Below are 17,794 nucleotides of genomic sequence, written 5' to 3'. Positions count from 1 at the left end.
AAACTGAATGGTGATAAATCCTTCCCAAAATTCAGTGTCATTCAGTACAATATCCAAGTTCTATGAAATGGAGTGTTTTAAATTCAGTTTTCATTAACAACTTTAAACTGCAAGCTATAATTATAATAATTGAAATTGTTTTTCTCATAAGCAAATTATTTTCAGAGTGCAGAGTAGACACCAGGAAAAGACAATGATCTATTGTCTTTCATGTCTACAATTTGTTGAATAAGAAACTCTAAATTAAGAGCTTAGAAAATATCTTCATTGGTTTTTGAAATAATTAGCTCTGAAAGTTACAGTCCAAGACCCTCTTTAGATTTAGATTAAAAGTGCTTTTTCTTATACTTGTTAAGTCTTGACATTTTATCATTTGGTATTTAAGGATGTGGTGATTATTCCCCGCCCTGGAGTATTATAGACAAACTGTGTATTTATGTTGGATTGCCAATAGTATTAAAAACAAAAATTTTGTACTCATTATATTTGTCCTGATGCACATAAGAACAGGTATCTGGCTTAAGCACAGTATCCTGTATATTTTTTGAAGTGAAACTTTAAAGGGAAAATATTACTAAATATTATTGCTCATTCCTAAAATACAGTGGTTCTCAACCTTTCTAAGTCTGTGACCCCTTAATATAGCTCTTTGTCTCATAGTGACACAACCATAAAATTATTTTCATTTCTACTTCATAACTCTAATTTTGCTACTGTTATTAGTCATAATGTGACTATTTGATACAGATGGCCTTAGATGAGCCCTGTGAAAGGGTCATGCAATATCCAGGTTGAGAACCACTGCTCTAATGCATGGGGTTTTCTACTAGGCAGTTTCTCTACTCAGTCTTATAAAAATTAAATTAGTTATTCCTCAGGCAACAGACTCTCTCCTTCCATAATATTTAATATATGAAGGAACTCATTAAAGACAATTTTATATAGACAACTATTTATTTTAATATCACATTTATATAATTTGAATTTGTCTTTTTATTTGTTTTAATGACTGATAAATTCTAAACCTGAAGAACAATATTAACGACATGACAGGTGATTAATTCATATTAGTTGAGAGAGTATCTCTTTTCTTCGATTGCAATGTATCTGAGAGATATATATTTCTTAGATCTCAGTTGTATCTTTACTACAAGAACAGACATTTGGTGAACACTATTAGACTGATTACTTGAATATTGGATTTTTGAAATTATACCAGTATTAAAAAGTAAATAGTGGAAAAAATGAGCATTGTGGCAAATAATTAGAGCACTCCAGAGAATGAGACATGGGAATTGAGAGTTAGAAGTCAGCTTGGGCTATGGAGACAGAACAAACATACAAATATACAAATACAAATATTTGTCTCCAATATACAAATATACACATCATATATAATTTCATATTGCTGATAGAAGCAGAACAGGGCATAATGGTTGACTCATGAATGATCCGTTTTATATGGTAGGTTGTTAGGGTCCTGAAAAGTAAAAACTCAATGTTTGCTAGATTTCTGGTGATTTACAATGTGTATTTTTTTCCACTAAATATCCCAAAGATGAATGTGCTTTCAACACTAGCTCAGCTATTATGACAGATAAGCCAGAGAGTATATTTATGAGCCTTTTAAACATGAAATTTGCATGTTTCACTTGTATTCATTCTTCCCTTCAGCCAGAAATTTATTATCACTATAAAATTTATCTCAAATTCTTACAAACCTGAAAATAGAAGACATCATTGGAGATGGAGCTGAGGTCTCATTGACATCTGCACACCTTTGGCTATAGTGGTGATAATGGTGTTAGCTTTCACAACAATGGTAATCTGAGACAAAGCATGTTTTAAAGTGATATTTTAATGTTATAAAATATAATGTTCACATTTAATCATTTCTTAGTTGTAAACTAACTTCATTGGCATGGGTACCACTGAGTACATTGTTATCATACTATTTATTTTGTACCTACTTAGAACACTTTGTGACTTACCCGTTGGAAGGCTTGACATTCTTTTTTCCTGGTTTCTTTGTCACAGTCATACCTACCATGACAAAAGGTCATTGCTTTCCCTCTCTAATTCTCCTTTCATTTTTCTGTGCTAAGCTCAGACTAATAAGGAAATAGAATCACAGTTTAAGGTAATATTGATCCTGGAGAACACCTGAGGATGCTATGTTTCTCCTGATGAATTGATAGGGTGGAGTTCTAGAGGCACCACCTGATGTCCTTCTGAAGAAAAATTCAGGGGGTCAGGAAACCAGCCTTAAAACCCCAGAAAACTGCAAGTGTGTGGATCTGCTATCAAGAGGGGACAGGTGATCCCTGAAGGTTAATATAATATGTTTTTCTAAAACATGATCTTTCATTGTTTTTATATTTCCTCAGTTTTAACCTTCATCTCCATGCTAACCTTCTTTTCTCTTTCTTTTTCCGCTTCTTTCGATTTTCTCTTAGGAATTACAAAGAAAATACCTAGATGTTGGGAAGAATTCTCAGCCTTCTTGTCATCTTTCTAAGATGCCTATCTCTTCCGTATTTCCCCAAGGTACGCTGCTGCAGAGCAGGCAGGTTGGGAGGGCCTTCCTGGTGATTAATAACTTTCTGTTGCTAAAAATGAAAATAAAAATTATGCTAATGTTTAGGGTTAGTATCACCTCTCTCCCCATACATATAGTTGCAAACTGATATGGCCACTCGATTAACACCACTGCTGTGTCCTAAACCCTCCTTAAACCAGGGAAAACAGTATTATGCACTGTGAGTTCTTTCCTTTTGCATTTGCTTTTATTTAACAAAGTTTTCATATACTATATTTTGATTATATTATTTCCCTTCCTCCAACTTTTCTCAGGGTTAGTTTTTTTGTTTGTCTGTTTGTTTTTGTTTTTTGTTTGTTTGTTTTGAGACAGGGTTTCCCTGTGGCTTTGGAGGCTGTCCTGGAACTAGCTCTTGTAGACCAGACTGGTCTCGAACTCACAGAGATCTGCCTGCCTCTGCCTCCAGAGTGCTGGGATTAAAGGCGTGCGCCACCACTGCCAGGCTCAAGGTTGGTTTTTTATAGGCAACAAGTTCAATCAGATCTATCCTCTTATTGTAGAATAGATTATTGCAGACCTCTCTAGTTACTGAAACTCCTTGTAGCTGACATATCTCTATGCTCATAGTAATGGAATTAAGATTTAGAATATTATAAGAAGCATTAATAGTATTTAGAATATTATAAGAGGCAATAATGTATATCTTCTTTTTCTTTTTCAGGTATCTAAATGTGAAGTCATCTTTGCAAAATTATCACAAACATCCCAAGAAGTCATAAAATGAGGGGTATCCTGAATTTTGCCTGTAAAAATATAATATTTCTCTTTCTTGGAGACCAAAGAAGAAATATATAATTTATAAAATACTTTCAGGATAGTTGCAGAAGTAAAGAGATACTAGGGCTTTCAAATTTTGATTCATTATATTATATCCTTGTAGACTTTGAAAATCAAATGTTTTCATTATTAAAACCATGTAAATAACTTAGTAGCCTTTAAAAAACTTATCCCATAGGCTAACATACATAATAAAGGTAAATAATTAACAAAATTTTATAAAACTTCAGTTGTGTGCTCTGCATACCCTTCTATTGTTAAGAGAGGTAATCCAATCTGGAGTTTTAAAGTCAATCTGTTGATGGGCCATTATCCCCAAATATAACCGGCAATGTTATGAGTTATGATTCCCCATAGCTCAGTCTCCTGACAATTTTGATTTTCAAAAATCTGCTCATTCTTTGTTTCCTTTTCTGTAATGATGCTGGATGGTTGATATTATCTCTGCAATCACCTTATAAAAATAACTCTGTGCTCTTAAGAGTTCAGAAACTAATATAAATATAGGGGGGGGTAAATTTGCAAGCTCCAGGTATTGGTAAGCCCAGCTAAGGCTTCAAAAAACCTGAAGATAACACCATCCATTTCTGAGAAAGGTTGAGTAAAGGGTCATGTGTAAAGCAATAGCATAAATCTGGAAAGGGGTTATAGACTGGCAATTGTCACTTTGCTATATCATAATGCTACAATTCAGCATAATCTGCTTTATAAACACTTGAGTTAGTTAAACGTATTTCAAATCTGTGTTTTTATATAAGCATCCTCATTTTCAGCTTCCACAGAGAAAACTTATGATATAAAGATGCAAAGTGCACAGTCTAGTGTACTCTTTTCCCTTAGTCTCATTCCTGCATCTTGACCCTGTTACAGTTGACAATAGATAAAATCAAAAAATCAAGAGGGTTAATTTCAGAATTTCATAGCATCTCAAGGCTTATTTTATTTTCTGTTTCCTGGGATAATATTAACAGTGACACATTTGAGAAGGTCTGCAAAATTTAAAGAGCAAGTTGGCTTTATATACTAAAAATGATTTTATGCTAGGTAAGAACTGATCAATGTGTATGGGTGTACAAAGAAGCAGAAATTCTGTTGATCATTCAAGACACACTACAGACTCTAAAATTCACTTCCAACTCAGGAAGGAAACAGACTTCAGAACAATAACAAAAATAATGTTTTCGCCCATGTTTCATGTTAATTCAGTACCCCCTAATATGCAATGCATGGAGTTCAGAGTCCCAAGTATGGTTTTTTTATTTGTCTCACTTTGTTTCCTAACTTTCGCCTAAATAATTTTACATAATAAAGTTTAGATAATAAAGAATCATGAAAATCACTGTTTGTAGTGTTTTTCTTTCTATTCATATGATTTAAAGACAGATGTGCTTGGTTAAAATTCTAGTTTGCCTGATGTTAGTTACTTCATCTTCGTAACATTATTAATGTGTAACTTTAACATTCTGAACTTTAATTCAATCCCTTGTGGTTACAAGAGTGTAATTATATATAACAAATGTTGGTTATACATTTTTACCATCCATGATATTGTTTTTCTGTAGTGCCGAAATGTCTAAGGGAAGGTAAAGGGTGCATTTAATTTACAAGAAATTTAATCAGGCACAGTGTAAAAATTCACATATATTACTGTATCAAATTAATATTTATATTAGTAGTTCTTATTCTGTATAACATATCATTTATATAATCTTTGTTTCTGAAATTGCACTAAAACTTTCAAATGCCCAGAAGATTAAGCAATTATCCAATAAAATAATTGAGATGTTAAAAACTGATAGTAGTTCACTGTTTTATGGTAAGTCAATGATGCATGCTTACTCTGATTGACTGCCTAAAAGGACTTTTGATGTAGATAGAGGAGGTACTGATTTTATTAGTTCATGCCAGTTTACTAAGGCACTGACAGGAGATCTGGACTCCCTGTCCATCATTAGAAACCCCAGTTTTTACTTGTTTCTGTGGATTCAGAATCCTTCCACCAGACCAGAGTGTCTTCCAAAGAAAAGTCAAGTGGTTTATATATAGTTTATTGTGAAATAAGTCAATTTATTGGTTGAGAAAACCTATGATGGGTTTTAGAATACATTTGCTCTTCCACATGACATACAAATATAATTTCTTTTATATAACTGTAATTAGACCAATTTTAAATTAGAAACAATCTTCTTTTACATGTCAATCCCAGTTCCCTCCCTTCCTCCCCTCCTCCCCTGTCCCCAACTGACCCCCTATCCCAACCCCTTTCTGCTCCCCAGGGTGGGTGAGGCCTTCCATGGGGGATCTACAAAGTCTGTCACATCACTTGGAGCAGGACCTAGACCCTCCCCAATGTGTCTAGGCTGAGAGAGTATCTCTCTGTGTGGAGTGGGCTCCCAAAGTCTATTTGTGTACTAGAGACAAATACTAATCCACTACCAGAGTCACCATAGATTACTCAGACCTCCAAACTGACATCCTCCTTCAGGGGGTCTAGAACAGTCCTATGCTGGGTTCAGGTCAGCTGTTTCAGTGAGTTTCTCCAGCCTGGTCTTGAGCCCTTTGCTCATTACTCCTCCCTCTCTGCAACTGGATTCCAGAGTTCAGCTCAGTGTTTACCTGGGGGAGTCTGCTTCTGCTTCCATCAGCTACTGATGAAGGGTCTATGATGAAATATAAGGTAGTCATCAATCTCATTACTGCAGAAGGGCATTTAGGGTAGCCTCTCAACTATTGCATAGATTGTTATTTGGGGTCAACCATGTAGATCTCTGGACATTTCCCTAATGCCAGAATTCTTTTTAAACCTATAATGGCTCCCTCTATTATGGTAATCTCTTCTCTTGCTCTCCTCTATTCTTCCACTGACTAGAACTTCCTGATCATTTTCTTAATGTCACCACATTGTTGTACTCTGATAAATAAGACTTTAACAGAAATAGAAATGATCATTTCTATTCATAAGTTTGTTTGTTTTAAAGTGGTAGCTCTTGGAAGAAATTTTATAAGTAGGGAGTTTCCTTTATAACATGGTAGTCTTCAAGAATATCAGTTCCTAGAACAGTATATACCACATGTATCATGAACTCACCCCACATTTCTGTGCTTTCTGTCCCTGGCAACACATTGCCTAGAAACCTTCTCTTGCCCCATTCAAAGGTGTGTCAATTTTTGATAATTCTGAGTTCAAGCTCTAACTACTGTATATGATTTCTAGTAAATGCATTGTTTCTTTTTCTTGATGCTTTTATAGTTAATTATATGTGACAGCATAACTATGAATAAAATGTTCACAAAACAGAAAGGATTCTCAAATATAAATGGTTGACCTACTGATGAGTCTGAAATAGAGAACTCATGAAGGTACAATGCTTTTCGTATTTGTCTTACCTTACCCAGTTTTGGATAATGGGTCTGCATCTCTATAATCATGTATAATCATGTGGGGACTTAGGATTTGAAAACACAAGCGTGCAGCAAAGAGGCTCCAGCATCAGAGAAAAGGTCAGACCACTAATGGGTCATTTACCGGGTGGGTATGCTTTCCGAATTGATATTACTATACAAATGCACTCCAATTGATTCAGGTTATTTCACCTACCATTGTTTCAGGTATAAAGGATATAAGAATACCCAATCTCATAGGCCATCAGTGAGACTATTCCATAAATTGTGGCACATAGTCTTCTAATGAGTTGAACTTCTGCTCTGATAATTGTGTCACTCTCCCATACATGGACTCTCTAGTAAGCAGAAAAATCAACCTGAGAACAATATATTAGTTCTACTCTTCTACTTAGTTTCCTTTATTAATGGACATGAGTCAGGAATGATGGGGTGTATTTCTAACCATTGCATTGTTGGATGGAGACAAGCTGTGATGTAGATAGAAGAGGCATTAAGACAGGAAATCCTCAGACATCATTTATTAAGGCATGGTGTCAGATGTTTCACTTCAACATGATCCCTCCTCCATCATAAAACATTCTTACTAGGCTACCTAACCTTAAAGGAGCACAGCACTGCTTAATAACACAAAAGAAATAAACACAGTATTCAAGATGATTGTTTTATGGAAAACCAATGCTAGAGACAACTTTCAACTATAATTATGCAATAATGCCTATATCTGTAAAGATAGCCAGCAATTCCCTCACACTGCCTCCTTCCCTGCAAGACCTGTTTTCTTTGTTTTTTTTTTAAATTATTTTTTATTAGTTCAAGTTAGGGAACAAGCTTGTTTCACATGTAAGTCCCTTCTCCCTCTCCCTCACCTCACCCCAATCCCTTCTCCCCCACCCCCAACCTACCCCCTACCCATCCACCCACCACTCCCAGGCAGGATAGGGCCCTCAACAGGGGCTCTGCAAAGTCCACCAAATCTTCCTGTGCTGGGCCTGGGCCCTTTCCCAAGTGTCCAGGGCCAGAGTGTATCCCTTCACATGGGCTGGGCTCACAAAGTCCCTTCTTACATGAGGGAAAAATACTATTCCACTAACAGAGGCTCCCTGGAGTGCAGAGGCCTCCTTATTGGCATCCATGTTAATGGGTCTGGATTAGTCTTGTACTGGTCTCCCGGACAGCATCTGGGGTCGATGTGCTCACCCTTGTTCAGGCCAACTGTTTCTGTGGGTTTCTCCAACCTGGTACAGACCCCTTCGATCTTCATTCCTCCCTCTCTTCAACTAAATTCCAGATTTCAGCTCAGTGTATATCTGTGGATGTCTGTCTCTGCTTCCATCAGCCACTGGATGAGGGCTCTAGGATGGCATAAAGAGTAGTCATCAATCTCATTTTAGGAGAAGGGCTTTTTAGGTTATCCTCTCCACCATTGCTTGGATTATCAGATTGTGTCATCCTTGTAGGTCTCTGGAGATCTCCTTAGTTCCAGATCTCTTCTTGGACCTATAGTGGCTCCCCCTAATGTGGTATCACTCATCCTGCTCTCTTTCCTCTATTCTTCCCCTGACTCAATATTTCTGCTCCTCCATTTCCTCTCCTATACTCCTCTTCTCCTGCTCTTATTGTGGCAGCTTCCTCTCCCCTACCCTCATGCTCCCAATTAGCTCAGGAAGTTCATGCCACTTCCCATTCCTGGGGTCCATTTATCCCTTAGAGTCCTTCATGTTTCCTAGTTTCTTTGGTGAAGAGGATTATAGGCTGGTAATCCTTTGATCTATGTCTAAAATTCATATATGAGTGAGTACATACCATGTTTGTCTTTTTGTGACTGGGTACCTCACTCAGGATGGTTTCTTCTACTTCCATCCATTTGCCTGTGAATTTTAAGATTCCATTGCTTTTTTCTGCTGAGTAGTACTCCATTGTATAAATGTACCACACTTTCTCTATCCATTCTTCAGTTGAGGGGCATCTAGGTTGTTTCCAGGTTCTGGCTATTACAAACAATACTGCTATGAACATAGTTGAACATATGTCCTTGTTGTATGAACATGCACTATTTGGGTATATACCCAAGAGTGGAATGGCTGGATCTTGAGGTAGACTGATTCCCATTTTTCTAAGCAACTGCCTTACTGATTTCCAGAGTGGTCTTACAAATTCCCACTCCCACCAGCAATGGAGGAGTGTTCCTTTTTCTCCACATCCTCTCCAGCATAGACTGTCATTGGTATTTTTTATTTTATCCATTCTGAAAGCTGTGAGGTGGTATCCCACAGTTGTTTTGAGTTGCATTTCTTGATGGCTAAGGATTTTGAGCACTTTCTTAACTCTCTTTCAGACATTTCAGATTCCTCTATTGAGAATTATCTTTTTAGTTCTGCACCCCACTTTTTAATTTGATTGTTTGGTGTTTTGGTGTCTAGCTTCTTGAGCTCCTTATATATTTTGGAAATAAGCCCTCTGTCAGATGTGGGATCGGTGAAGATCTTTTCCCATTCTGTGGGTGGTAATTTTGTCTTACTGACTGTTTCCTTTGCCTTGCAGAAGCTTCTCAGTTTCAGGAGGTCCCATTTATTAATTGCAGACCTTAATGTCTGTGCTACTGGCATAATGTTCAGGAAGCAGTCTCCTCTATCAATTTTTTCAAGGGTAATTCCCACTTTCTCTTCTAGAAGATTCAGTGTGGCTGGATTTATGGTGAGATCTTTGATCCATTTGCACTTAAGTTTTGTACATGGTGACAGGTATGGATCTATCTGCAATCTTCTGCAAGTCCGAAATCCAATTGTGCCAGCACCATTTGTTGAAGATGCTATCTGTTTTCCATTGTATAGATTTAGCAACTTTGTCAACAATAAGGTGTTTGTAGGTGCATGGGTTAATATCAGGGTTTTCAATTCGATTCCATTGGTCTATCTGTCTATTTTTGTGCCAATACCAAGCTGTTTTCAGAACTATGGCTCTATAGTAGAGCCTGAAGTCAGGGATGGTGATGCCTCCAGAAGATGCTTTATTGTAAAGAGTTGTTTTGGCTATCCTGTTTTTTTTCCATATAAAGTTGAGTATTGTTCTTTCAATGTCTGTGAATAACTGTGTTGGGATTTTGATGGGGATTGCGTTGAATCTGTAGATTGCTTTTGGCAGGATTGCCATTTTTACTATGTTGATTCTACCTATCCAAGAGCATGGGAGATCTTTCCATTTTCTGGTATCTTCTTTAATTTCTTTCTTTAGAACCTGAAAATTCTTGTGGTACAGGTCTTTCACATTTTTGGTTAATGTTACCCCAAGATATTTTATGTTGCTTGTGGATATTGTGAAAGGTGATATTTCCCTGATTTCTTTCTCATTGGATTTATAATCTGTATATAGTAGGGCTCCTGATTTTTTGGGGGGTTAATTTTGTATCCTGCTAACTTGATGAAGGTGTTCTTCAGCTGTAGGAGTTCCCTGGTAGAGTTTTTCAGGTCACTAATGTAGACTATCATATCATCTCCAAATAGTTAAAGCTTGACTTCCTCCTTTAGAATTTGTATCCTTTTGATCCCCTTTTCTTGTCTTATTGCTCTAGCTAGAACTTCAACTACAATATTGAAGAGATATGGAGAGAGTGGACAGCCTTGTCTTGTTCCTGATTTTAGAGGAAACGCTTTGAGTTTCTCTCCATTTAGTTTGATGTTGGCTATTGGTTTGGTGTATATTGCGTTTATCATGTTTAGATATGTTCCTGTTATTCGTGTTCTCTCCAAGGTCTTTATTATGAAGGGATGTTGGATTCTGTCAAAGGCTTTTTCAGCATCTAGTGAGATGATCATGTGTTTTTTCTTTTGCAGTTTGTTTATATGGTGGATTACATTGATGGATTATTGTATGTTGAACCATCCTTGCATCCCTGGGATAAAGCCTATTTGATCATGGAGGATGATTTTTCTGATATGTTCTTGAATTCGATTCGCCAATATTTTATTGAGTATTTTAGCATCGATGTTCATGATGGATATTCGTCTGTAGTTCTCTTTCTTAGTCATATCTTTGTGTGGCTTGGGTATCAAAGTGATTGTAGCCTCGTAGAGTTTGGCAATATCCCATCTGCTTCTCTTGTGCAGAACAGTTTGAGGAGTACTAGAATTATCTCTTGTTTGAATTTCTGGTAGAATTCTGCAGTGAAGCCATCTGAACCTGGGCTTTTTTTGGTTGGGAGGCTTTTGATGACTACTTCTATTTCATTAGGGGTTATAGGTTGATTTAAACTGCTTATCTGTTCTTGGTTTAATTTTGGTAAGTGATAGCTATCCATAAAACTGTCCATTTCCTTTAGATTTTCGAATTTTGTGGAGTACAGGTTTTCAAAGTATGACCTGAAGATTCTCTGTATTTCCTCGTTGTCTGTTGTTATATCCCCCTTTTCGTTACTGATTCTGTTAATTAGCATTCTCTCTCTCTCTCTCTCTCTCTCTCTCTCTCTCTCTCTCTCTCTCTCTCTCTCTCTCTCTCTCTCTCTGCCTTTTGGTTAGTTTGGCAAGAGGTTTGTCTATCTTGTTGATCTTCTCAAAGAACCAACTCTTTGTTTCATTGATTCTCTGCAATGTTTTCCCACTTTCTACTTTATTGATTTCAGCCGTCAGTTTGATTTTTTCCTGGCATCTACTCCTTGGTGAGTTTGCTTGTTTTTGCTCTAAAGCTATCAGTTGTTCTGTCAATTCTTTAATGTGACTTTTCTCCAGTTTCTTCATGTGGGCACTTAGTGCTATGAACTTTCCTCTTAGAACTGCTTTCAGAGTATCCCATAAGTTTGGGTATGTTGTGTCTACATTCTCATTAAATTCTAGGAAGTCTTTAATTTCTTTTTTTATGTCTTCCTCAACCCAGAAATGGTACAATTGCGTGTTACTCAATTTCCACAAATATGTAGGTTTTCTGCAATTCGTATTGCTGTTGAATTCTAGCTTTAGTGCATGGTGATCTGATAAGATACAGGGGGTTATTTCAGTTCTTTTGTAACTGTGGAGGTTTGCTTTGCTGCCAACTATGTGGCCAATTTTAGAGAAGGTTCCATGTGGCGCTGAGAAAAAGGTATATTCTTTTGTGTTTGGATGGATTGAATGTTCTATGGATATCTGTTAAACTCTGATTTCCTAGTTTATCATAACTTCTACCAGATCCTTTGTTTCTTTGTTAAGTTTCTGTCTGGTAGTCCTGTCTAGTGGTGTAAGGGGGGTGTTGAAGTCTCCTACTATAAGTGTGTGTGGTTTTATATGTGGTTTGAGCTTTAGTAATGTTTCTTTTACAAATGTGGCTGCCTTCGTATTTGGGGCATAGATGTTCAGGATTGAGACTTCATCTTGATGGACATTTCCTGTGATGAGTATGAAATACCCTACTTCATCTCCTTTGATTGATTTTAGTTTGAAGTCTAATTTGTTAGACATTAGGATTGCTACACCAGCTTGTTTTTGGGCCCATTTATTAGAAAATCTATTCCCATCCTTTTGCTCTGAGGTAACACCTGTCTTTGTAGTTGAGGTGTGTTTCTTGTAAACAGCAAAAGGATGGATTCTGTCTTCGTATCCATTCTGTTAGCCTGTATTATTTTTTATGGGTAAGTTAAGACCATTGACATTTAGGGATATTAATGTCCATTGTTGTTGGTTCTTGTTTGTTTAAGATTTATTGTTGGTGGTGTCATTGTGTGTGGATTTTGACCTCCTGTTTCTTTTTGTGTTTGGTAAAATTAGATTATCTATTTCCTGTGTTTTTGTGAGTGCAGTTATGATCGTTAGGTTGGAGTTTTCCTTCCAGAACCTTCTGTAGTGCTGGATTTGTGGATATGTATTGTTTAAATCTGTTTTTGTCATGGAATATCTTGTTTTCTCCATCTATAGTGATTGAAAATTTTGCTGGGTACAGTAGTCTGGGTTGACATCCATGCTCCCTTAGTGCTTGTAGGGTATCTATCCAAGACCTTCTGGCTTTCAGAGTTTCCATTGAGAAGTCGGTGTGATTCTGATTGGTTTGCCTTTATATGTTACTTGGCCTTTTTCCTTTGCTGTTCTTAATATTTTCTCTTTATTCTGTAGATTTGGTGTTTTGATTATTATGTGTCAGGGGGACTTTCTTGTGGTCCAATCTGTTTGGTGTTCTGTAAGCTTCTTGTACTTTGATAGGCATATCCTTTTGTAGGTTGGGAAGTTTTCTTCTATGATTTTGTTGAATATGATTTCTGTACTTTGAGCAGTGTTTCTTCACCTTCTTCTATACCTATTATTCTTATGTTTGGTCTTTTCATGGTGTCCCATATTCCTGGATATTTGTGTTAGGGATTTGTTGGACTTGAGGTTTTCTTTGGTCGATGAATGTATATCCTCTAGCAAGTCTTCAATAACTGAGATTCTCTCTTCCATCTCTTGAATTCTATTAGTTATACTCACATTTTTAGTTCCTGATCGTTTATCCAGCCTTTCCATTTCCAGCATCGCCTCATTCTGTGTTTTCTTTATTGTGTCTATTTCAGCTTTCATGCTTTGAACTGTTTCAAGAGCTTCCTTCACTTGTTTCGTTGTTTTTTCTTGGGTTTCTTTAGATTCTTTAAGAAATTTGTTTATTTCTTGAATTTTTTGGTTTGTCTTTTCCTCCATTTCATGTAATTTTTTGCTTGCTTTTTCTTCTATTTCTTAAGGGATGTTCTTGTTTCCTCTTTAAAGGTCTCTATCATCTTGCCGAGATAATTTTTGAGGTCCATCTCTTCTTCATGCTCTGTGTTGGGCTTTTCAGATCTTGCTGGTGTGGAGTCCCTAGATTCTGATGGTGTCATATTAGTCTTTCTGTTGTTGAGTGCGTTCTTCTTCTGTCTTTTTCCCATATCTTCTTCCAGTGGGTACAGGTGGGGTCTCTCTATCTCCTCTTGTGACCCAGTGGTGTGTGTGGACCAGGGATTCAATGTCTGAAGTTCTGGATGGTCTTGCCTCTCCTGATAGTCTCCTCACTCTGAAGGAGTTAGGCCTCCGTAGGGGTCAGGTCGGCGGAATGGGAAGGAAGAGTGGGGTATTTCCAGATTCAGGGAGTTCCTCTCTGCCTGGGCAGGTCTACTCCAAGTGGGCACAGGACCAGAGAAATCGGGGTGAATGGGCCTTTGGATGGGAGTTGAGTAAGAGCAGAGGGTCACTCACCTCATTATGGATCAGGTTGGCAGAACAGGCAAGACCTGTTTTCTGAAACAAGTATGTTAACCTTTATTTATCTTTTTGGGTGAATCTTTATCATCTTCATTTAGCTATATGCTTTAAATTCTTAGGTAACATGTGTATCATTAGTCTGATAATTTGTGTTTTGATATTAGTTTATTTACTAATTTACTATTAGATAAAAATGTTACCTTAAAGAGACTCATCTACTATTTCTCTTTGGCATATTTATGTTACTGATTTTAGTTTAGCGACTTGTCAAGTTAGAATATCCATACACACTCAAATAGCAAATACTATTATCCTGCTCTTTTAAAATACAATGTTTCTCTTCAAGTCTAATTTACTGGACCAATTTATCTACTTTATTAGGATTTTTAATTTTTGTTGTTGTTTCTTGCTACAAGATACTGCTATGTATTACAGGCTTGCTTGAACTATGTAGCCCAGGCTAGCCTCCAATTCTGGATCTTCCTCCTCAGCCTCTTTAGTTGCTACCACCCTCAGCTTTATTTAGATTTTTTTCTTTTTTTTTAATGGGGTGTGAGGTGACACTATTCTCTTGGAGAAATGAACAAATGTCTATTCACTTCAGAGAGAGAACCAAAGACAGAAGAAAGTAACAATAACAACAAATCTCATCTTGATAAACCAATGAGTTTATTGTGTGATAGTGTTACATACAGGACTGTGAATTAAACATTACTTATAGGAGCACAGACAATAAAGACAAGTGTGTCACCAAAAGTCTAGCCCAGTATGAATGAAAATCATAAAACCTAGAGCCTTGGAATTGTCTGAAGGACTTGTAGGGAGCTCTAAACGTTTTCAAATCCTTTTCAGCTCTCATAATTTTTATGTACCCTCAAGAAAAGCGAAGTCATCCAGTTCTTTTTGGGGACTTCCTGAGACTCTTGAGTTGTGCATTTCCTGAGTCTTAAGAAGATTCATTTAGAATTTAATGTTCTTCTCTCCAGGATGCAGCATGTTTTTTAGGAAGAAAATGCTACACAGCATGTTGGTTTCAGACATGTCAATATCTTGTGTCTTCCTTGATTGCTCTCTACCTTATTTGTTGGGACATCTGTCAAAAAACCCAATCTTCTGTATTTGAGTGACCTATCTCACCAATGATCTAGAGCAATCTTACTTCTTATTAACACTAAGTTTATAGTCACATGTTGACATTCCTGACCTGTTAAGTGAGCAGTGTAGATAAAGCCTTATATCCTTATTCTTTTGTTACTGTCCCTTTATGAGGACAATGAGCTGTCTCTGTAGCCTGCTGTTTCTTTTTCTTATTTTGTTTTTTTCTATTTGAAACTTGGTGGAGGCTACTGTTTCACTATATGTAGACTGGGCTCATTTTAAATTTGTGATATTTCTCCCTTACCTTCCTAGTGCTGGGAATTCAGGCCTGAACCAATATGCCCAGCCATAGTTGGTTTTTATATACACATTAATAATTAATCTCAATCTTTTAAAAAGGTTTGTCCTGCCAATGTTTTTAGAAAAGAAAGAAAAGGATAATTTTGTATTTTTGGTTCAGGTTTTATTTTCACAGAGAAATCATCTTTGGGAGCAACTTCCACCCTCCACCTCTGATGATGAGTGGAGGATCTATGTGGTTAGGGTTGTATCTTTTTATTGCTGTTTGCATTTGCTTTCTACCTGTTTCATACACACTTTGGCCCTCATTTCCTAAACTCCTCCCTAATTATTCTTTTTCTTTTTTTTTCAATTTATTGCTTTTCCAAAGTCCTTTCCTAAGTCCTGAATTTTCTTTCTGCTATTTCTGTCCTAAGGAAGTGCTTCCTCTAAAACATTGAAGAAATTAGATTTTTCTTTGTTAAATAATCCCTGTGCTTTATATTGCTTTTGTGTACTCTCAAGTTTGCAATATCTTTAGACTTTCAAATTATCTGCTACCATTTCTCTCAGAAGTGTGGCATCTCCTGACTCCATATCCACACTAACAAACTGAATAAAGTAACTGGTTACCTGAAGCACTATGCATAAAGAATTTTCTGGTGAGGGGATCCCATGGGTACTGGGTGTATGACAGGACCGAGACGATATATCTTCACTCTTATTCCAATGCTTCATGCAGGAATTTCTCTATATTTGGTCCTAGGATGTTGGCCTTAAGCTGGTACTACTCTGGAAGTATAGTGGGAAAGTTTAGGCAGGTTAGTAATGGTTTTTAGATAGACTGACATGAAACATAATTTTTCAGTAAATAAAGACGTTCAGCCAAGATGAAATCTTGTCATTCAAATACTCATCATGTGTGGATAGGGATTACAGTGGTTGGACTTCAGAAATCACCTTACTACAGTTGGAGACAGGAACTGGATTCAACTGCCCTGAATAAAAGATGTCAAGCTTTTTAATCGAATTTAACCTCACTTTAAGAAATAACCAACACCTCTTATTTGTGGTGTTTTTGAAATTTTGCCTTCAAATTCTTAGGCTGCCTTACAGATATTTTTCTACTTATAAGAAGTTCATGACAAGACAGCTATTGGTTTTCTGGATGTCTATTTCATGTCATTTCTTTTGTGGAGAATATAAATATCAAATTTATGTTCAATACATCTGAATGAAGAGTTACAATAAGTTCTCTACCTTAAGTACACACAAACAAGGGAACTGCAACATGCTAAGTTACTAGAGAGAGTTTGTGCTTCACAGCACTTTTTCCAAGTGTCATATCAAATTTATTCATCTGCAAGTTGTGTTTATAAGTAAGCATTATCTATATGAGTATAGATTTTTATTGTTCACTACTTATAAATAAATACATGGCTAATATAAATCACAGGATGTATACTTTAAATTCAGTTCCTTATAATTTGTAGCTAAGTTTTGCTAGTGTAACAGTGTAAATTAATGGGTGTTATCAATCCTCATGTGCTTCTCCCCTCCTCTACTCCACCATTCGTTTTTTCCTGTATCCATTCTTTTCATCTTCATTCCTCTAAATATTTTACATAGAGTCACCATATCTTTCTTCTGTGCTTTTTCCCTGTTTGCTACCACAAAAACCTATATACTATTACAAGAGTTTGAACTATGTAAATTTGTTTTCTAAATAGGAAAATCTATTCTCTAACTTAAACCCTCTTGTTCTTTTTAAATATTACATTTTATTTCTATCCTTTCATAACACTATTTTTCTGTTGCCTATAAAGATAAAGTATTGGTAAACAAATAGGTGTACTGGAAATGCCATCTAAAACTAAGAAATAAGATTCTGTTTGCCTTGGAAATGGTCTTAGGGAAAAATACATAATTGGATTTGTTCATTTTCAACAAATTGACTAGTATAATTTGCTTCTTTATGTAATGTATGACTTATTTATGTGACTACTATGATTGTTAAAGTAAATTTCTCTCAAAGTAATTTTTGTTTCTTATTCTAAACAATGGACATGATTTATGAAATAAAATGACTCCAGCAATGTAAGCAAGAGGGATTTCCAAAATGACATCACCGTACATAAGATGTGTGTCTTGACTACAGTTAAATACTGGATGTCCATTTGAACCTTCAGTGTAAACATGAACTGTACTTTACCAGAAATCTGGTAGAATTCAGTACTTTCGTATCAATTAAGGCCAGAATGTCAGTCTTCAAAGAGTGATTTTAAAACCTTGGCGTGGCCACAGTGCTTTCAACAAAGTCATTAAAATTCTCTTGGCTTCTGTTTAATTTTCAGGAAAATGAGGATTTGTCACCAAAGATTATTATTAGAACTTAAAAATTCAATATGTAAAGCATTTAACATAGTGCCAACCTCATAATGAGCATGCAGTGAACAGTTGTTGATAT

General features: G+C 36.3%; 1 protein-coding gene across 1 annotated transcript in view; it reads left to right on the top strand.

The window, feature by feature from the left end:
• Galntl6 (polypeptide N-acetylgalactosaminyltransferase like 6) overlaps positions 1-17,794 on the top strand; it is a 1,027,971-nt gene that overhangs the window by 342,850 nt on the left and 667,327 nt on the right. The window lies entirely within an intron of this gene.

Source organism: Cricetulus griseus (genome assembly GCF_003668045.3).
Source record: "Cricetulus griseus strain 17A/GY chromosome 1 unlocalized genomic scaffold, alternate assembly CriGri-PICRH-1.0 chr1_0, whole genome shotgun sequence".
Taxonomy (NCBI): domain Eukaryota; kingdom Metazoa; phylum Chordata; class Mammalia; order Rodentia; family Cricetidae; genus Cricetulus; species Cricetulus griseus.
The sequence above is the reverse complement of the archived record's forward strand: the minus strand, read 5'-3'. Positions and strand labels throughout refer to the sequence as shown.